We start from the raw sequence: 19,481 nt of genomic DNA, 5'->3' as shown, positions 1-19,481 counted from the left end.
AAGGACATTCACAGAGTTGTCCTGAAGCCACTACTTTGATATCTTGGCTGTATACTTAGGGTCAATGTTCTGCTGAGAGATGAACCATCACTCAAGTCTGAGGTCAAGAGCACTCTGGAACAGGTTTTCATGCAGAATGTCTCTGTACATTGCTGCATTCATCTTTCGCTCAATCCTGACTAGTCTCCAACTTCCTGCCGCTCAAACATCCCCACAGCATGATGCTGCCACCACGTTTCACTGTAGGGATGGTGCCTGGTTTCCTCCAAACATGACACCTGGCATTGACGCCGAAGAGTTCAATCTTTGTCTTATCATACCAGAGAATGTGGTTTTTCATAGTCTGAGAGTCCTTCTGGTGCCTTTTGGCAAACTCCAGGTGGGCTGCCATGTGCCTTTTACTGACCACTCTACCATACAGTCCTGATTGGTGGATTGCTGCAGAGATGGTTGTCCTTCTGGAAGGTTCTTCTCTCTCCACAGAGGAATGCTGGAGACCTGACGGAGTGACCGTCGTGTTGTTGGTCACCTCCCTGACTGAGGCCCTTCTCCCCCGATCGCTCAGTTTAGGTGGGAGGTCAGCTCTAGGAAGAGTCCTGGTGGATCCGAATGTCTTCCATTTACAGATGATGGAGGCCGTTATGCTCATTGGGACATTCAAAACAGCCAAAATGGTTTGTGCTGTGACATGCACTGTCAACTGTGGGACCTTATATGTAGACAGGTGTGTGTCTTTCCAAATCATGTCCATTCAGCTGAATTTACCCCAGGTGGACTCCAATTAAACTGTAGAAACATCTGAAGGATGATCAGTGGACACAGGATGCAGCGGAGCTCAATTTTGAGCTTCATGGCAAAGGCTATGAATACTTATGTACATGTAATTTCTTAGTTTTTTTTAATTTTTTTTTATTTTTATGTTTTAATGAATTTACAAAAATCTAAAAATGTACTTTTTCACATTGTCATTATGGTCTATATGTAGAATTTGAAGGGAAAAAAAGAATTTCATCAATTTTGGAATAAGGCTGTAACATTAAAAATAATTGAAAATGTGAAGCGCTGTGAATAATTTCCAGATGCACCGTACCTTAAAGAGCCATTTAGTTACTTAAACTTAATGTGTAACATGAAACCCCAAAGATATTAAACTGTAAAATGTAAGTAAATTTTGTTATTTGGACACTATGACTCCTTGAAAGTCCTGAGAGTAAATTATATTGTATTTTTTCCCCTCTTTCCTGCGTGTCTCTCTCAGGAGGAGGAAATGTAAAGTCCTGGTCTTATCCCCATCTGATGATGCATATTATCACTGGCTGATGGTGATCGCTGCTGCTGTTTTTTATAACTGGACCCTGCTTGTTGTCAGGTTGGGAAATATTGCTATGAATGCTACAGTAACCTGTACTACTGAGTACCAATAAATACTCCTTCACAATCTGTATAAGATTGGAGACATAATGATGATGGTATCAACTGTAATAACTTACAGACTGTAAAATCCACTATTCTTCTTATGATTTTGGTCCAAATTTTTCAAACAGACTTGCAGTCTCTGATGTTTAGCACAAAAATGTGAAAATGCAATGGCGTCTCATTGGAGACCTTTCCAATCGATTTTACAAACAGTGCATTGCTCCCGCAAATATGTACCTTAAATCTGACCTGGAGCCCTCTGGAAAACAACAGAAAAAAAAAACAGCAAATTTTGCCACAGATGGAAAAACTGGACTTCTAGGAATTTCCAGAAGACTCACATCACCGGGTTACACAATTGGGGGTCTGGTTTTTGGTTCTGAGTGTCTGTGCAAGTGTGAACAAAATAGGACCAGAGTTATGATCCAATTTGGACCAAACTTTATATCCTTTCTTCTTTTTAATAGGATACATTTGGAATGGCTATTCTAATTAATCAACACACCTGTGGATGCTATAAAACACAAATGAAGTCATGTATCTCCTTTCTTGATAACATGACCTTTACCTTTGTTGACCTTGAATAGTCAAACTCAAGTTCATAATTGTTTAACTCAAAAGGTTGGAGCTCAAATGGATTAAACATTATGAAAGAACTGACTGATAGTCAAGGATAGTTATAGTATAGGATAGGAAGTTCTTTTTCCAGACTTTTGAACGTGCCGACACTGCCTCCCTCAAAATGGTGCAAACAGCAGATGCATGTTTCCAGTGACTCAGTGTTTCCAGCAATCCAGATGTAGGACTGCTGAGACGTTAATGCATCCTTGGGGAGGATGGTGTTTGTTGATTAACAAATGGTGTGACAGCAAGAATTACTCTCACACACTCCTGCTCAACCAACCTGGAGCTCCTGACACTGCAATGTCACCTGTTCTATTGCCGCTTGAATTTATATTTATTACCTTTCAGTGCTGTTTATATTCAACCACAAGTGAATACGGGCCTGTCGGAGCTACACGAGGCTCTTACTGGTTATCAGACAAAGCATTGAGATACAGCTCTCGGTTGGGGCTTCCCTGTCACAAGGCTTGTCACAGAGAACTTGCAGGAATAGGAGGCTGCCTCTTACAATGTCCACGGGGCAGTTAAAGCAGTTGAGCGAGCAGCAGTGTGGGAGGAAGCTGGAATTACAACTACAGCAGCCTGATTCCCGAGGATTATGGTCGGGCCTTCACTCCTTCATGGACGACAATGCAAAACCCTCATCCATCATGAGTGTTGACAGCTCTCTGGCTGATGACTTAGACTTCTTGGCATGATGAATTGCCAGCAAGCAAACATATCAACCGACGAGGGGGGGGGCTTCACTGTGAAGGAGCATGGCATGAGGAAGATGTTTAGATGTGTGCCTTGGAAGGCAGTGGGACTCAACGGAATTACTCCTAAATGACAGTCGCCTAATAGTCCTGATTTCTGCTTTGGATTAGATAGAATTTTATTAATCCCTTGGGAAGACTTCCTCAGGGAAGTTGAGGTAAAGCACACAGAGTATCTTTCCCGAGCTCCACCGCTGTGTCCATCCCCAGACCTCCAGCTCCCCTGCTGACAAGCCCATGCAATTAGGCAGGGCCAAATTATCACCACAGGAGCGCCAGTGGAGACTGGATGCTGGGGGATGTTCATATTGTGCTGCAACAGGTCACATCTGTAGTTCTTGTCCCGTGCGGCCAAAAACCAACGCTCATCCTTAGACTCCGGGTTAAGGATGAGCCAGATCACATTCATGGGGGTTCAATCCAGACGCACCCAAATCCCGGGCAGTCTTTTGTTTAATGATCGTTCATTATCTATTCCTGCACTAATTGACACAGGGGCTGAAGGGAATTTTTTGGACCGCAAGGTTGTAGTCAATTCTTGCATCCCGGTGGAGGCACTTGACACGCCCCTCTCAGTTTATGCTTTAGACGGCACTCCCCTTCCTGCCATAACACACAAAATGGTACCAATCACTCTCGTGGTATCTGGGAACCACCGGGAACCTATCCAATTTTTGGTGTTTTCTTCCACGTCCCCTTTAGTGCTAGGTCATCCTTGGGTGGTCATCCTTGGGTGGTCATCCTTGGGTGGTCAAACACAATCCCCGGATTGATTGGCCGACCAGAACTATTACACAGTGGAGCGAGGCCTGCCACTGTGAGTGTCTTCGATCCTCTATTCTGCACAGTGCTGTAGGCAAGGGGGAGGTCACTTCACCTCCTGACCTGTCTTTGGTCCCCACAGAGTATCAGGATCTGGTCGAGGTGTTCAGCAAGGATCATGCTCTGTCACTTCCCCCACACCGTCCTTATGATTGCGCCATAGACTTGCTTCCGGGCGCAAAGTATCCAGTTAGTAGACTCTTCAATCTGTCACGCCCGGAACGTGAGGCTATGGAGACCTACATCTGGGACTCCTTGTCTGCTGGGCTGATACGTCACTCGTCATCTCCACTGGGGGCAGGCTTCTTCTTTGTCAGGAAGAAGGATGGAACCCTGTGCCCCTGCATTGGTTTCCGGGGGCTGAATGCTATTACAGTCCACAACCGGTACCCACTCCCCCTACTAGCTTCCGCATTCAGCCCCCTGCAGGGGGCCTCGATTTTTTCCAAGTTAGACCTCAGAAATACCTATCATCTGGTTCGGATTAGGGAGGGTGATGAGTGGAAGACAGCCTGCAACACGCCTCTTGGTCATTTTGAATATCTGGTCATGCCTTTCGGTCTCACGAACGCTCCCACCACTTTCCAAGCACTGATAAATGATGTCCTTCGGGATTTCCTCAACCGGTTTGTTTTCGTCTACCTAGACAATATCCTTATCTTCTCCTCATCTCTCCATGAACACATCAGACATGTGCGTCTAGTACTTCAGCAGTTGTTGGAGAACCGGTTGTTTGTGAAGGCTCAAAAATGTGAGTTCCATCAGTCCGCCATTTCCTTCCTTGGTTTCATCATCTCTCCTAACTCAGTCAAGCCGGATCCCAGCAAAATCTCTGCTGTAACTCAGTGGCCAGTCCTGACCTCCAGAAAACAGTTACAACAGTTTCTTGGGTTTGCCAATTTCTATCGTAGGTTCATTTGCAACTTCAGTCTTGTCGCCTCACCTCTCACGGCTCTCACTTCCCCTAAGGTTCCTTTTCAGTGGTCTGCCTCAGCGGACAAAGCCTTCTGTGACCTCAAACACCGGTTCTCCACGGCCCCTATCCTACTCCAGCCTGATCCGGACCGCCAGTTTGTCGTGGAGGTTGATGCCTCCGATTCTGGTATTGGTGCTGTCCTGCCTCAGCGGTCAGCCTCTGATGACAAGCTTCATCCGTGTGCCTTCTTCTCCCACTGGCTGACCTCTGTGGAGAGGAACTATGATGTTGGTAACCGGGAACTTCTTGCGGTCAAAGAGGCGCTGGCAGAGTGGAGACACTGGCTGGAGGGGGCCGCAGTTCCATTCACTGTCTGGACAGATCACAAGAATTTCGAATACATCAAGACTGCTAAACGTCTCAATTCCCTTCAGTCCAGGTGGTCTCTGTTCTTTGGATGATTCAATTTCAACCTGACCTACCGACCCAGAACCAAGAACAGGAAACAGGATGCCTAATCCCGCCAGTTTGACATCTCGGATACCCCCTCCACATCGGACCCTATTCTGCCCCGTTCCATGGTCATGGGGGCCCTTACCTGGGATGTGGAGAGAGTTGTCCGGGAGGCTTTGGACAGACACCCGGATCCTGGAAGAGGTCCTCCCAGACAGCTTTTCATTCCACCAGAGGCCCGTTCAGAAGTCCTCATCTTTTGTCACACCTCCAAGTTTGCCTGCCATCCTGGGGTGACTCGAACTTTGGAGCTGGTACGTCGTCTCTTCTGGTGGCCCTCCGTCCGGGCAGACGTGCGTGCTTATGTCCAAGCCTGTACCATCTGTGCCAGGGGCAAATCCTTTCATCAACCACCCGCAGGCTTCCTTCACCCACTTCCCATACCAGGCTGCCCCTGGTCCCACATCTGCTTGGACTTTGTCACGGGACTGCCTCCATCCCAGGGTAACTCGGTGGTCCTTACGATCATGGATCGGTTTTCCAAGGCAGCTCACTTTGTGGCTCTGCCGGTGATTACATCGGCCCAGGAGACTGGTCATCGAGACACCAGGAGACACCACCACGTGGTGCGGCTGCATGGCATACCCTTGGATGTGGTAACAGACCGAGGTCCCCAATTCACCTCCCAGGTCTGAAAGAGCTTCTGTGCGTCACTTGGGGCCTCGCTCAGTCTCTCCTCTGGCTATCATCCTCAGCGCAATGGTCAGGCGGAATGGGCCAACCAGGATCTGGAATCCACCCTGAGGTGTATCTCGTCCTCCCACCCAATGTAGTGGAGCACCCACCTTCCTTGGGTTGAATATGCACATAATTCTCAGATCTCCGCCGCTACAGGATTGACCTTGAAGTTTCTCTGGGTTATCAACCTCCTCTGTTCCCCGTACAAGAAGCAGACATCGCTGTGCCGTCGTTCAGGCCCACCTTGGACGTTGCTGGCGGGTATGGAGGACGGCTCGTTCCGCCCTTCTGCGGTCTAAATAACGCATGGAACGTCATGCCAACCGTCACCGCACCCAGGCCCCCATCTACCAGCCCGGGCAGGAGGTGTGGCTTTCCTTGCAGAACATTCCTCTGCAGACGGAGTCTCCCAAACTCACACCTCGCTTCACTGGACCATTTGTGGTTGACCGGGTGGTCAACCACACCTCTGTGCGACTCCGTCTGCCCCATTCCCTGCACATCCACCCAGTTTTCCATGTGTCCCGGCTCAAACCTGTTTGTTCCAGCCCGCTGTGTCCTCCTGCTCCGCCGCCTCCTCCTGCCCGGATCATCAACGGTCACCTGGGCTGGACAGTCAACAAGATCTTGGACGTTCGGCGGCGCGGTCTGGGGTTCCAATATCTGGTGGACTGGGAGGGTTATGGGCCCAAAGAGTGCTCCTGGGTCAAGTGGAGCCTCATCCTGGTCCTCCAGGACTTCTACAGGGAGCATCCTGATTGGCCTGGTAGGTCGCCTGGGGGCTCCCATTGAGGGAGGGGTACTGTTGTGTGTCGTCCTGGTTCCTGCCCTCTCTCTCTCTCTCTCTCTCTCTCTCTCTCTCTCTTTTCCAAGGTGGCATCCCTTGTGGAGCTGATGAGCACACCTGCTTGCAATCTACAGCAATCTGCTGTTTTCTGCATTCCACAATTCTCTAGCCATCTGTAGTTTTGGTTTGAGTGATTGTAGCAGCCCTCTCATTGCCTTCTCTTCCTTCACAGTGACCTCATCCTCCATCAGCTCCCCAGGGGGCCACCTGGACCACAGACCACTCAGCTCCCCATCTTGGACTGCCACCTATACACCAGTGCTACATGGGCTGCGACCACCTGAGTCCACCACAACGTGGGCCAGGTTTCCACTCTGCCTACCTCCAAAACTGTATTCACTATTTATGCAGCATTAGTTCTGTGACACCTTCCTGGTTCATTAAATCCTACTGTTTTTTAATTCAGTCTCCCTGCTTTGGGGTCCAAGCCTGGTTTTCGGGTCAGAATTGTAACACATTATTTACATCACCCATGCGAAGGAATGGTCAAATATCTGTCCTGTAAGGCCTATTGTGGATATAACAGCTTGTTCAGATTTGCGGCGGCGTGCACGCAGTAGCGCACGGTGTTTTCGGTTTGATAGCCGCTGTTCACATTCACTGTACATGATAATAAGTTAGAATTATTACCACTGGTAGACCACAAGTGGTAAGAGTAGGCCACCATGTATCTCCTCTTACCCTCAGCACTGAGCGCTGCATACTGGGCCCTCTGCTGTATTCCCTTTACACCCATGGCTGTGTGGCCACCTCTGACTCGAACATCACAGTCAAGTTTACTGACAACACAGGGATGGTGGGTCTGATCTCAAACAATGAAGAGACTACCTACCGGTCTATGGTTAATCACTTAGTAGACTTGTGTAAGCAAAACAATCTTGAGCTGAACATCAACAAAACTATGGAACTCAGTGTGGATTTCACCAGGAAGTATCAGAAGAGTTTCTATTCTCTCAGCATAGATGAGGTCCAGCTGGAGAGGATGAATAATTTCAAAAATCTTGACATTCACATCACGCAGGACCTTTCATGCTCCAGTCATATTAACACCCTGGTGAACAAAGCCCATCAAGACCTCCACCATCTTAGATGTTTGAGGCACTTTCAAATCTCACTTAAGGTATTATTCTTAGGAACCTTTACACTGTCACTATAGAGAGCATCTTGAGTGGGAGTATCATCACCTGGATGGTAAACAGCAGGATCACTTGGCTGCTTGGAGGGTGGACTGTTCAGATGAAAGAACCATCAATCTGCAGAGCCAGGAGGATCCCTGGGGAATCCAGTCACCCCAACAACAGCCTGTTTTCCCTGCCGCCATCAGGGAGGTGTGATATCATCTGATGTAGGCTAATCCTGGTAGAATGAGTGAAGAGCATTTCCCTGCACATTATACTGTGTAATTGTGTATGTGTTGAATAAAGCTGAAGCTGAACTGAAACAGATTTGTTTAGTTTTGTCAGACCTTTCGCCCTTCTGGTTATTAGTAAGATCTCTTTTTCCACAATCCTAAAACTTTGTAAGGTAGCCTATATGCTTCCCATGGTAGCATTGTACTGGCAATACAAGGACAGTCGACTTGATGGCAAAATATCTTCACAAGTTGTATATAATGCCCAAAGATAGGACCAATTATCTTAGGTGATGGAGAGTCATTGAACTGGTGACCAGTAACATAATTTGCTGTTCATAGTGCGACAGTATGTTGTATGCCATTTTTCTTTTTCACTCATTTGTCTGCATCTGTAGGGCCTGTTTTGATGAACTCCAGATGAAGAGCACTCTGGTATGGTTGGTACTAGACTATATCTGTGATGGAATGTATATCCTAGATGTGGCTGTTCGTCTTCACACAGGTACTGAAACACTAACATGGAAAAAATTGAATATGGAATTTCCTGTCTGATATCTAATAAAGTATAGTACATACGTATCTCACAACATCTGTTGAGATAAAAGTGCTAATCTGTTTCCTTTACTATGTGAAGGATTCTTGGATCAGGGCTTGATGGTGAAAGATGTTCGTCGTCTTAGAGAAACCTATCTTCGAACCTTGCAGTGTAAATTTGACATCTGTTCCATCCTTCCTACTGATCTCCTCTACCTTACTGTTGGAACTGCGTACACTCCTCTTCTCCGGTTCAACCGACTGTTGCGTCTGCCACGTCTGTTTGAGTTCTTTGAACGTACAGAGACAAGAACAGGCTACCCAAATGCATTCCGCATCTGTAAACTGGTTTTGTACATCTTGGTGATCATCCACTGGAACGCCTGTGTATACTACAGTTTCTCCAAGGTGCTTGGATTAGGATCTGATTCATGGGTTTATCCCAATGCCTCTGACCCGGAGTTTGGTTCACTGAGTAGAAGTTACATATACTGTCTGTACTGGTCCACTCTGACATTGACAACCATTGGGGAGACACCACCACCTGTTCGAGATGAAGAGTACCTCTTCTTGATATTTGACTTTCTGGTAAGTTTGCAGCAATACTAATGTATACATTTTGGTGGTATTACCTTATATTAACTGCTATTAACTGAGGGGTGGTGGCCAAGTGGTTAATCGCTTGGTTTCAGTTCGGAAGGTTCTGGGTTCAAATCCCACCCCTGCCACATTTCTCCATGTAATGTGGAGTTGCGTCAGGAAGGGCATCCGGCATAAAACCTGTGCCAAATCAACATGCAGATCCACCTTGGATTTGCTGTGGCGACCCTGAGTCCAAACAAGGGAGCAGCCGAAGGGACTTACTTACCTTATATTAACTGCTCTACCTTCTTGTCTCAAGACTGCAGAGGTTGTATTTACTTTGTTCAGATGCAGTGAATGCATTAACAATTGTGGCTTATGACATCACATCACTGATTTACAGCTTTGGCTAGCAAACAACCAATTCCAAACTCAATCACTGACCTAGCCTACTGCATGTGAACCAGTCAAAAGCCAAACTTCTAATGCCTGAGTTAACAACTTAAAGGACCATGGTGGACACATGGTCAGTAGAGATGGAGGAGTCATTGAACTAAAGTGCAGCTTGTCAAATTCACTTGTTATGTGTTCGTTGGATTCAGGTGTCCGTTATGTTCAGTCACCAAAACTTTGGTACAGTCTGATAGATTTTGGTAATTAACTAGGGTGGCATTTGGTTTGGTTGGAGATGGCATAAAGGTTCAGGCATCCAGATCCTCATTCCTACCATGCCCCTCAGTCCCTGTTTTTAAAAAAGAAATCCTTAAACACAATCACTGTCCACCTTCTAAAATTATCTGATGTTATTTCTGTATCTTTCTGTCAGTTTTCCCTGACACACCACAGTTTGACCAAAAAACAAATGCTGATCACCTTCTATCTGTTTTCCCTAAACTACTCAGTGTCACATCTTGTGGCTGCGGCCAAGATGGTGCCAGGAAAGGCCTCGACAGAAAGTTTCCTTGCTGTCGATTCCTTCCATCATCAGATGTCAGATATGATTTCTCCCTTGACATGAAATGCATGGTCTGCAAACTGGGTTCTGCGCTGAGTAAGTGTAACAGACAGTGGAGGAATATTGCCATATATAAGGACCAAGGTGAGATGTTGTCTCCGGGATATATTCTTAAGTTCTATATGCTAGGTTTGTGTAGCAGCCGTCAACATGCCTTATATCTTTTGCCTTTATAGTCCATGTTGTGTCTGTGTTGGCATTGCACATCTCCTCACTAATATGTCTCATCAGTAGTATCTGAGAAAATGTTGATCTACACCTCCTACATCCTTTCTGGGAACGGGGTCTCGTGGCACTACCAGCCTGGTGAGGATGAGCTTGTTGTAGTTTTTAGGTGTTCTGCCTGTAAGGTTGATACTGTGATGGTAAAATGGATGAAAAAGTTCACCTTTCTTTGGCTCGGGTACAGTACTTGATGCACACCAGATGGAAGGACATACGAAGGCAGTGAACACTTGGTTACAGAGATGCAATAAATACAAATGGAACAGATCATCTTTCCAGAACACTGCAGCTATATTATCAAGTCGAGGAGGCTTCTTGTTCTCGAGAACTTAACTTGCTCATCTTAAATGGAGCTGTAGAGCTATTGATCCTTTTGGATATCCTGATTTGTGGTAGGTTAGTAGTGGCTGGAGATGGTTGTCCCAAAAGATTCTAAAAGCGATTGAACTAATTTTCCTGACGCTTGACTTCTCAGGCCCCATAGATGATAATAGATGGTCTTTGTTTCCGTTCTGTTTGGTTACTCAGTACTTTCCATGCTACTGTAAGTTGGCAAGAAGAGATCTTTCCTGGATCCAGTCAATGGTTGCACTCCTCAATGTTGAAATATTGAGAGTGAACAGTTTTGGGTCGACCATACTTCAGATGACCTCATGTCAATCTCAGAACTCTTTGTGTATCCCACGACTGTCATTTCGCTTTTTCCAACTTGCTGCTAATATTAACATTTGGGCCAGTGCTAGCTCTATCAGTCTTTAGTATATTGCTATTGGGTTCACTTACCTATCTTTATCAGCTCTGGCATTTTTAAAGCCAGTTTCTAGCATCCATTTTTTCTCGTGTCTCTCCAAGATTAACCAGCTGACTCATTTCACATTAACTTGATTACTAAAAATACCTGTAATCTTAGATACAGTATGTTTCTTGGAAAGGACATTTCAGTTCATAAGGTTAGTCATAAAAGTAACTCTAAAATTATGGCTGTTGCACTACAGCACCACTAAATGTTCCAGCATTGAACTGCAGTCTTTCGTTCATCATGAAAGAAGGTAGATATGAATTCCTCAGCATCTGGAAGAGCCAGCCAAATCTGCTTCTGTGTGAGCTGAAAACCTGTTGTGAAGCTTGTCCACTAGGCATGTGGAGATTAATTGATACGAATCGGTATCTACAGTTGGGGTCAAAAGTTTACATACCCTGGCAGAAGTTTAGTTTTTGGCCATTTTTTAGAGAATATAAATGATAACACAAAAACTTTTTTTTTTTCGCTCATGGTTAGTGGTTGGGTGAAGCCATTTATTGTCAAACAACTGTGTTTACTCTTTTGAAATCATAATGAGAACACAAACTACCCAAATGAACCTGATCAAAAGCTTACATACCCCTGTTCTTAATACTATGTATTGCCCCCTTTAACATCAGTGACAGCTTGGAGTCTTTTGTGGTAGTTGTGGACGAGGCTCTCTGATGGTAAAGCTGCCACTGAATATGTTTTGGATTTTATTTACATCAATTATGAAGACATACAAACAATATGGCACTCTATGGTAAATCTGCATGGAGTAGACGTGGCTGTGATTGGAGAAATTGTGCACAGTGCAAGCTTTGCATTTTGCATCACTACTCTTAGCTTCACAGTGGAGTAGAGAAGGAATTTCTTTCACCAAAACAGATCAAATCCAGGCTAAATCTGCATGGAGTAGACAGTTCTCAAAAACTGAGTGACTGTGCAAGAAGGAGAAGAGTGAGGAAAGCCACCAAGACACCCATACAACCCAGAAGAAGTGATAGGCTTATGTGGCCGTGATTGGAGAAATTATGCACAGTGCAAGCTTTGTATTTTGTATCACCAGTTATCTATCTTCATGTTTAAGTGGTATAGAGGAGGATTTTCTTAAAAAGAAGACCTGAAAGTTTAGCTACAAATTGCCAGAAGGTACATCTGAGATGCAAACCTGGATTTGATGCCACCAGTGGGACCAGCTGCACAATGTGATTACACATCATGCAGCTGGTGGCACTGTGTTCCCGCATTCACAAACCGTAGCACTGGCATAGTGCAGGCCTGCCCGTTGGCGCGACATTTACTGGTGCACTCATACGAGCTGCTCCGACGGGTGTCCGACGGCTGAGTTGTACATATTCGCACTATGTGTGAAGGTGCCCTTATGAAACATTGATCCTGACATGCAGCAGGCGGCTGAAGAACTCAGCTCAGAGTCTATGGGGTTCCATTTATGTCATTACTATCTGAAAGGAAATGCTTTTGGCAAAAACTACAGATTTTGTTAATTTCTATTTCTGTCCAGAGATCAAGGATCCATCATGTACATCAAGGATCTAGTGACCATGTATAGTTTTTATTGATTTTTATTTCTGTCCAGAGATCAAGGATCCAGTGACCAATTTCATATTTATTTACTTTAAGACTCAATAAAATGTTGTTGACATAGAAAACCTGTAAAGCCTGATTGATAAGGGAATCAATAAAGAATCAATAAAGAATCAGATTGATAAGCAGAGTCGATAATGGCATCAATATCGATAAAATCTTATCAATACCCATGGTTAATCGTATAGCACCAAATCACATCATATCGCACTGCGCGGAATTAAATCGCCATCAACTACATATCAAATTGCATTGAATCGGGAACAGGGGTGAATCGTATCACATCATATCGTCAGTATCGTCATGTATTGCTATATCGTATCGCCGGTAGTGTATCGAGATGTGTATCAAATCGTTGTCAGTGATGAGATTCACTTGCCTATAGTGTCCAGTTATACATTGAGTCATTGTTGTTATCTAACACTCAGATTTATATCTTAGGTTGGAGTTCTGATTTTTGCCTCCATTGTGGGGAACGTTGGAGCCATGATCTCCAACATGAATGCCACCAGAGCAGCCTTTCAGTGCCGTGTAGATGCACTGAAGCATTACATGCACTTCAGACATGTCAGCAAGGTGCTGGAACAGCGTGTCATTCGCTGGTTTGACTACCTGTGGACCAATCAGAAGACCGTAGATGAACAGGAGGTGTTGAGGAGCCTGCCCAGTAAACTGAGAGCAGAGATCGCCATCAAGTTCACCTGGAAAACACTAAAGAAGGTAAAAACATATAGTGGGATCAGAATGGCTGGACCGAAAGCTTCATTTTGTCCTGAATAACATTTGTTTTGCTTGAAACAAGCAATCAACTGATGTCCTGCCCGCTGAGAATCATAGACGCTCAGCCGGTTCATGTTGTAGTATCTGGGGATAAGTACAGGCCTGATAGGCCTCAGGGCCTGAATAGATCTTACTTCTACTTCTTCTTTCCTCTGGCCTCATGTATATGGCAACATAAATTAAAATGTACTGTGTGTTGGTGTGTGTGTGTGTGTGTGTGTGTGTGTGTTTGTGTGTGTGTGTGTGTGTGTGTGTGTGTGTGTGTGTGTGTGTGTGTGTGTGTGTGTGTGTGTGCTGTGTGTGTGTTTTTCCCTGTGTGTGTGTGTTGTTCTTGGTGAAGGTTCGTATTTTTCCAGGACTGTGAGGTGGCTCTTGGTGAGCTGGTGTTGTTAAAACTTCGACCCACAGGTTTTCAGTCCTGGAGACTACATCTGCTAGAAAGGTCAGAATATTTTCCATCGTTACTGTTGATGAATTTAGAGGTACATCGAATAAAATAAGAATATCATGAAAAAGCTAAATGTTTTTTTGTCAGCTATTTTATACAGTAGTGTTCAGAATAATAGTAGTGCTATGTGACTAAAAAGATTAATCCAGGTTTTGAGTATAGTTCTTATTGTTACATGGGAAACAAGGTATCAGTAGATTCAGTAGATTCTCACAAATCCAACAAGACCAAGCATTCATGATATGCACACTCTTAAGGCTATGAAATTGGGCTATTAGTAAAAAAAAAAGTAGAAAGGGGGTGTTCACAATAATAGTAGCATCTGCTGTTGACGCTACAAACTCAAAACTGTTATGTTCAAACTGCTTTTTTAGCAATCCTGTGAATCACTAAACTAGTATTTAGTTGTATAATGTATCATGATTTCTTCACATCTGCGAGGCATTAATTTTGTTGGTTTGGAACCAAGATTTTGCTCATTTACTAGTGTGCTTGGGGTCATTGTCTTGTTGAAACACCCATTTCAAGGGCATGTACTCTTCATCATAAGGCAACATGACCTCTTCAAGTATCTTGACATATCCAAACTGATCCATGATAACTGCTTTGCGATATATAGACCCAACACCATAGTAGGAGAAACATGCCCATATCATGATGCTTGCACCACCATGCTTCACTGTCTTCACTGTGAAGTGTGGCTTTAATTCAGAGTTTGGGTGTCGTCTCACAAACTGCCCTTGGACCCAAAAAGAACAATTTTACTCTCATCAGTCCACAAAATATTCCTCCATTTCTCTTTAGGCCAGTTGATGTGTTCTTTGGCAAATTGTAACCTCTTCTGCACGTCTTTTATTTAACAGAGGGACTTTGCGGGGGATTCTTGCAAATAAATTAGCTTCACACAGGCGTCCTCTAACTGTCACAGCACTTACAGGTAACTCCAGACTGTCTTTGATCATCCTGGAGCTGATCAATGGGTGAGCCTTTGCCATTCTGGTTATTCTTCTATCGATTTTGATGGTTGCTTTCCGTTTTCTTCCATGCATCTCTTGGTTTTTTTTTGTTTTTTTTGTCCATTTTAAAGCATTGAAGATCATTGTAGATGAACAGCTATTAATTTTTTGCACCTGCGTATAAGTTTTCCCCTCCAAACAAATTTAATCAAAACTACGCTGTTCTTTCTGAACAATGTCTTGAAACATCCCATTTTCCTCAGACTTTCAAAGAGAAAAGCATGTCAACAGGTGCTGGCTTCATCCTTTAAATAGGGGACACCTGATTCACACCTGCTTGTTCCACAAAATGACAAACTCAGTGACTGAATGCCACACTATTGTGAACACCCCCTTTTCTACTTTTTTTTTTTTTTTTTTTACTAATAGCCCAATTTCACAGCCTTAAGACTTTGCATATCATGAATGCTGGTCTGTTGATTTGTGAGAATCTACTGGTACCTGTTTCCTCTACTGGAACACTACCCTTTGATTCGAGTCACATGATGCCAAGCACGAGGGTGATGCATTCAAGGGCTAGCAAGAGCCGTGGGAAATAATAAACTGCCCTTACAAAGCCCTGTGTTACATAAACACTACCCAATCTAGAGCCCATGGATCCCCATAGACAACACACTAGTATTAGATTATTTCATTATATGTTTCATTAACTCACTGTTTATGCGACATTAATCTCAGTCTGGTTCAGTACACATGACCACAATCATGGGAAGACTGCTGACTTGACAGTTGTTCAGAAGACATTCATTAAAAAATGCTTAGCAAATTTTACTTTATACATAATAAATCTGGAATATATAAAATTTTCTCTTTCTGAAACTACTGATATATCTATATATATATATATATATTTTTTTTTTTAATTTTTCGTGATTTAAGACTTTTTTGTTTTGGATTTATTGAAGAATGGATTTGTAAATAAAACTTATGAAATAAAAATGTTAAATTCCAGTGATGAAATAGAATTTCAAAATAGTGATTTGACTTTTAATATTTTATGGAGTTACTTTGTAATTGAATGGTACATTTTCACAGTGTTGCTTAATTATACTTTTGTCACATCTGGTGTTCCATAGACTGAAAAGTGTTCAGTTTTCAGTCTGTTGCACAGCAGCAGTAAGTATCATGTTTCCTGTGACAAAACCACGCACATTATTCTTCCTCTCCCCTCTGTGTTCCATCTGTTTTTTTTTTCCTTAGGGAGACGTGGGGAAGGAGATGTATATAATTAAAGAGGCCGCCTGGTGGTGGTCGGGGAGGACGGTATCAGTCAGTTAGCTGTTCTAACTGCAGGAACCTGCTTTGGAGAAATCAGCATCCTGAATATCACTGGCAGCAAGATGGGAAAACCGACGGTACAGCCAATATCCGCAGCCTCGGTACTCAGACCTCTTCTGCCTTTCAAAAAGACTTGATGGAGGCGCTTCAGGAGTTCCCCCATGCCAGGGCCAGCTGGAACAGAGGGGGCGGGATATCTTGCATGAAGGAGGGACTTCTTGAGGAAGTTGCTGTGTCTGTAGGGGAGGAACTTGAGAAGAAGATGGAACGGTTGGAAACCAGTCTGGATCGACTCCAGGTCAGTGCCACTGCTGCTAGTGATGGTCAAATCAGGCCTCATAAAGCATTTGGTGCTTTTTTTTTTTTCCTGAGACCACTAATGGCAGTCTGTCAATGTGCTGTAAACCATCTTTGGCCACCATATTAATGGGTCAGGAATAAAACAAACTGCTTAATGAGTCCTAACTTGACCATCACTAACTGCTGCTGTGAATTCTCTCAACCAGCTATATATATATATATATATAATATATATATATATATATACTATATATATATATATAATATACTATATACTATATATATATATATACTATATATATATATAATATATACATAGATATATATATATATATTGTGTTCCCCCCACCCTCCTTGTTCAGCTCTTTACCTGTGTGGCTTAATGTTTTCAGACGTGTTTCGCCCGCCTGCAGAGTCGGAGTTCAACTCTTCGCAGCTCCGAGTGAAGCAGCGACTCACGGCACTGGAACACAATAATCAACACAGCATCCACAGGCAGCGGCTTCCTGTCAGATGGCGACAGCTATGGGAGTGTGTTTGGCGCTGAAGGCTTGAGGAGTGAAATCAACATTAGACTCTGAAGGATGTCAACCTGACTGAAACATTCGGCTTCTTACAATGTTATAATCACTCATTCATAACAAAATGAAACACAACACTAAAGGACAACACTTTCAGATGGCTGCCACAAACACACATCTCTGTGCTGGTTGTTTTCATTTTGCAGCTACTTTAATCTATATGTTTCCATTCGCGTTATGCCTGACAACTGTCGCGGGCATCTGACAGTACCTTGTTGCCAGAGGGTCCCGCCCCTCGTGATCTGTTGTTCTTTGTGTTGTTTATTTCTGCCCCGTGTTTGTTGTATTTCTGTTCCTTTCCTGTTGTCCACCACTGTGCCGGTTTCTGTTAATGTCATAGTTCTGGTTTGATTTTCACAGTCATCAGTATGGTTGTTTCATTTGTTGTTTCCTTGTGTCGCTTTAAGTTCTCTCATGTTTTCCTGCCCTCACACGTGTTTGTAATCAGTTGTGTTGTATTTAAGTCACACCAGTCTGCTTCATTACTGCCGGTCTATTGCTTTCTGTCTCTGCTGTTCATCACACACGTTCTGTCGTCTGCCCCTGTGATAATCAGTTGTAAGTGTTTATCTCACAGTCGCTTTTGACAGTTGTTTTTGTTGTTGGTTTGTTCATTTTGTCCATCACTGCTTTTTTGGATTTTTGTCACTCAGGATTGTGGATCACTGTTGTGTTCTCATTCCCAGCTAACAAAATAAAAGTTCCTAAATCATTATAGTAACGTTAGCACAAACATTTTGAGAACGTTAGGCCAAACATTCTGGGAATGTTTGTAAGGAGAGTTTCTTTTTGGTTCCCAGAACATTTGACAGTAACATTTGTGCTTGGACTATATAAAAGTGAAGTAAGTCCCATTGGCTGCTCCCTTGTTTTCACTCTGGGTGGCCACAGCAGATTCAAGGTGGGTCTGCATGCAACTTCACATTATATGGAGAATGTGGCAGGGGTGAGGTTTGAACCATGAACCTTCCGCATTGAAAACTAAGTACACTAACCACTTGTTCACCACCCCTGCTTATGTCTATATGTAAATAGCATTCTCTGAATTCGATCACAAACAAACAGTGGTGAGCACAGTTCTACTAATCCGGTAACCAGCGAAGCTAACTTTTGCTAGTGGATTAGCTTTTCAGCTAACTTTGAAAACCATTAGCAGACCAATTAGCTTCTGCTAATTTAGTTCTGCTAAAAAAATTTTTTGCTGGCATAGTGAATAAAGCTTAACAGTCAAAAACATTTGTAAACCCTAAAATCATACATGTTAGTACCTGTCTATTGCATGTTTTGCAACAGTCAAACTGCTGTGAGCTCAGCTGCTGCAAAAAAGTGTCATTTACTTTCAACATGCAATGACACAAACGTGTGGCAGGAGACATGAAAAGCAAGGCACTTTTCACTCATTGTTTCATTTATAAACAAAACTAATTCTGCAGTTTATCAACATTTACAGCAACTCTGTCATTTTTACAAAGTGAAAATATTACATAAGTTTTAAAGGTATGCACTCATTCTGAAGGTTTGAGTGTTAACAGACACATGTGCCAAAAGGCATTATGGGAAATCAGTCTCCTCTCAATCACTCCCTCCCCCTGTCAAAATGCATAGAACACTGCCATCTACTGGATGGGCGTGTGAGTAGCGAACAACGTGTGATCATTGGTCGCTATTCGTTGGGCTGAATCACACTTCACAAACAGAATTTTCAGTATTGCAAATCTCCTTTTTTACAAATGAAAAAAAATGACATATGTACAAATACACATTTATTTGTAAAAACCAACACACATGTTACAGTAACTTGTGTGTTGTTTTTTTACAAATAAATAAACCAATCAACCAACCAGTGATTGAGAGGAGACTCATTTCCCATAATGCCTTTTGGTGCATGTGTCTGTTAACACTCAAACCTTCAGAATTAGCGCATTACTTTAAAAGATATGTGCAATATTTTCACTTTGTAAAAATGACAGAGTTGCTGTGTTGTCCTTACAACATGTGTCTGTGTGCTGCTAGACAGCCAGCAAACCAATAAAGAAAACTACAGACAGGTTTGCATTTCTTGCTTTGTGGATCCTTTATGGAGAAGTCTCACTTTAAATTTTTTAACCATAGCTTTTAAAGTAGACCTGCAGTGAAAGAAATGTGGTCAGATCTCAGAAAGAAATAGCTGATATGCAGAGGGGTCAAGTAACGAAGTACAAATACTTCGTTACTGTACTTAAGTACACTTTTTAGGTATCTATACTTTACTCCATTACTTATTTTTCTGCCTACTTCTGACTTCTACTCATTACATTTTCACACAATTATCTGTACTTTCTATTCCTTACATTTTTAAAACAAACAGCCTCGTTACTCTTGGCTTCAGTTTAATGTTTATATATATATTTCACGTCATGTGCGAC

The 19,481-nt window shown here is 43.3% G+C and overlaps 1 pseudogene; it reads left to right on the top strand.

Annotated features, from left to right (window-relative positions):
• Positions 1-17,152, top strand: part of LOC117521005 — a 38,482-nt pseudogene extending 21,330 nt beyond the window's left edge.
• The last annotated feature ends 2,329 nt before the right edge of the window (positions 17,153-19,481 follow it).

This window comes from Thalassophryne amazonica, chromosome 11 (assembly GCF_902500255.1).
Source record: "Thalassophryne amazonica chromosome 11, fThaAma1.1, whole genome shotgun sequence".
Classification (NCBI taxonomy): Eukaryota; Metazoa; Chordata; class Actinopteri; order Batrachoidiformes; family Batrachoididae; genus Thalassophryne; species Thalassophryne amazonica.
This window is presented reverse-complemented; position numbering and strand designations above follow the sequence as displayed.